Source organism: Aptenodytes forsteri, unplaced genomic scaffold (assembly GCF_000699145.1).
Source record: "Aptenodytes forsteri isolate BGI_AS27 unplaced genomic scaffold, ASM69914v1 Scaffold143, whole genome shotgun sequence".
In the NCBI taxonomy this organism is placed as follows: Eukaryota; Metazoa; Chordata; class Aves; order Sphenisciformes; family Spheniscidae; genus Aptenodytes; species Aptenodytes forsteri.
Genome location: NW_008794951.1, coordinates 647,152 through 650,661, shown reverse-complemented (window position 1 = coordinate 650,661; position 3,510 = coordinate 647,152).

The window sequence follows — 3,510 nt, the reverse complement described above, 5'->3', positions numbered from 1 at the left end:
TGTAGATATTTCTGTTGCAGACTTAGAAGAATCATATTAGAGAAATGACACTTGCTTTTTTTGTTACATATCGCAATTGCTAGAATTCAAATGTGATGCTAGCTTTATTATTACTAGTTGTAAAATAATAATAAAAAAATTGCTCTGAGTAGCCTTATTAAAGAGTCTTTTTAAACTTACTTTTTTGTAATACGCTCTTAGGAAAGTCCAGTTTTGGCCTATAAAATGCACTGAGATTTTTTTTTCCACTGTTCATTCTTAGTTTAGTATTTTAGAGATGTTTTGTTTGCCTAAGCATGTATTCTTCATTGGCAACTGTGGCTTATGTGTTTGTGCATTCAAGGAGATTTTGAAACCAAAGACCACAATTGTGCTAAGTGCCCTCAATAAAAATTGTCTTCAGGGGAGTCAGTATGTGTTGCCTTCAGCACGTGTCTAAAGTGCATGGGGCTTGCAGCTCACTCAGGTCCTCTTAACCTCAAGCACAGCTTGAATTAGACTCTGAGTCCAATTAGCCCTACATATGTGAAATATTTCCTTTTGGTTGCCTTTTAAAATGGTCAGGTTCACATCTTACAGAAGCAAGTACCACATGCTGGAAAACCTTACTAGCGCTCTTACAGAATTACTGGAAACTGCACTTTTCAATCACACGGAACCACACTTGTGGAATAAAACGATAACATATGAGCTGCTCAAATGTACCAGAGGTCTATAGCTTCCACTCTGTTACTGTCACTTGACAGAAGACTTCTTTTAGTCTTGTGTACCAAAGCAGAAGGCAGTTGCTCCCTTCTGAAGGTAGACATCTGGATGGCTTTTTGTGGTAGTAAACCTTTATGATGGCATGATAAGCCAAAACTTTTTTTATGGATGTGTGGCTTAAGGAGAGGTGATCGGTTACAGCATTTGATATAGTTGCTAACAGTAGGATTTCTGTCACATTGTGCCTGAGCAGCACTATAAGAACACGTTTGATATCAGTCTTAGACATAAGTGTATGCAAGGGATCTCCCAGGTGTTTCAGCATTATCTTAGGGTCTACTGGTACATCTGCTAGTAGACCTTAGCTTGAGGGAAGGTGACAACATTGAAATCTCTGTGGAGAGTACTGGCAAAATATGAATGAAATTAGCTTGGCTAATTTGACTTGAGAGCAGAAACTTGTTTGTTTTTAACCTGGATCTTCCCTCCCAGTTTCATCTATTATTTAGTAAGCACTCTTAATATTGAAAATCTTCAGTGAAAAATTTGACTTGCTTAGTGGTCATGTGAAGAAGGACTTTGTGCAGAAATAATATTTTCAATAGGCTATCTGTGTGGTCTTTGACCTCAGCAGATCAATGGAATTTCTTTAACTGTTACCTAGTAGTAATGTTACAGGTATTGCTCTGTACAGAGTTTGTGGAGTTTTTGTTGATTGTTTTTTTGTTTGGTTGGTTTTTGTAAACTGAGAATAGGAAGTATGACTTGTAACAGCTCTGTAATGTTTCTGTGCTGGTTACAGATGCTTCAGTGACATGAAAAATACTGAGCAAGATCTAACAGATCTTCATAATGCTTGCTTATAAACTGATTGGATTTAGGAAGACTTATTTGCCTTAATGTCTTTTGAGAGAATTACTTAGAAATGTCATAACAAAGTTATCATTCAGTAGATGAGGCTGTTGAAATAAATTCAAGTTTTCTCTATGTATAAATTCTGGAATTGGGACTTGCTTCATTATATGGGGCAATAATTGTCTATGAACTGTTTGGACTTCTAAAAATTTTAAAGTACTTCTTAATTTGACACAGCATCTGACAATGATACAGCCGTGAGTGGTGAGCAGCATCTATCAAATGACTTGTGAAGATTCTCAAAAAACATTTGTAAATATTGAAATATTTTAATACTACTCAAAAATAAGGTTTTGATGTACAGCTTGCTTAAAACTTCTTTTCAGGGCTCTTCTTTTTGTGCAGGTATTTCAGCGTTTTTGTGTTTTAATAATAAGGATGAAAGTTTTCATCCCAAGTTATGTGTTTTGTACATATTTGGAAACCTTTGATATCAGACTGAAATTAGTAACTTATTAGAATTTGCATTTTATAGCTTTCTACCTCAACAAGATACTATCTAAAAATCTTTACTCTGTTAAAATTACTCTGGTTATTAAATTATTCTAAACAGTGATCCTTAATCAAAGGACTTTATGTTCTTAATACAGATCTTTAAGATACATCTGTAATATCTTCTGTGCACTAGAACAGATGTACATTCTAAGTGCGATATTTCTATGAAGTATTTTGTCCTAAACTATTGATATGTGATCTCTAAGTTCATGTTTAAATTGCTTATGATAATGTAGTCTGTCCTCTGCATACTGCTAATAAGACAATTAAGTTGGCCATTTCAGTGGTGCTGACACCTCAGTATTCAGTTGTTGCCCAGCTGCCCAAGCACCTACCCTTCTTCAGGTGCTTACGCAGACTAACCACATAAACAGCAACGCTGCTCTGCAACCAACAGGCTGCTCACAGGCTTGGCTTAAGTGAGAGGCCACAAAGGAAGCTTTTCAAACTAGATGTTTGTTTTACGGGCCTTGCCCAGTCCTTAAGGTGTACTTTGATCACACCTGAGCCAAATTTAGCTCAGAGAGAATAAATGTCTAATGTGCATGTCTTGAGGGGTTTAGAATAGTCCTGGATTCAGTTCTTTGCTCTCTTCTCAGCACGTGCCTTCACTAGCATTCTCGGGCAGGTTTTTTTCCCATGTATCTGCTGGAGCCTGTTCTGGTTTTGTACCAATACTCGGGCAGAGACTTGAAGCTCCCTGTCTCTGACCTCCCAAGTTAATGTTCTACTATTGAGCTTATAATCAGTCTTGGACACAAAGAGCTTTTTTTATACAAAAGCCTGAGGCCTGCCATGATCCACCACAAAATACTCAGAAGGTTGGTGATTAGGTTATTTTAGCTAAGTGGAAAGGTGTGTAGATGCAAATTCTTGCTCTTAATTCTTATCGAAAAGAGGCTTATAACAGGTTTGTAGCATCTCATTTGCTGTCATGTGTGTCAGTACTCAGGCTTAGGTTGGAGTTGCAGGGTACTTGCTGCCTGTTGATCTCATGAGGTATAGATGTCTCACTTTTTCGTGCTTCTTCGATTTTCATTTTTTTTGTTAGATTGAGTGGCTTCAGACACTGAGCATCCAGAAGGTCTACGCTGGCTTTTGGACAATAATTTGGGCATAGAGTTTCTACTGGAGCAGGTTATTTATTCATGAGATATTGGGACTCCATAAAATTATTGAAATGCCTTTGAAGTTCATACTTGGAGTCTTTAAGTAAAATGCAGTGAATTTGAGCAAGGAGTGTAAAAGAGCTCAATTATTTCTTAAACAAAGAACTGAAGTTAATGCTTCCGGTATGAATTCTTAATGTAAAACACAAAATAACATGATGATCCTCTTTGAGCATATAACTCATTGTAATGCTTTGATTTTTTTTTTTTTCGTTAATGTAGATCT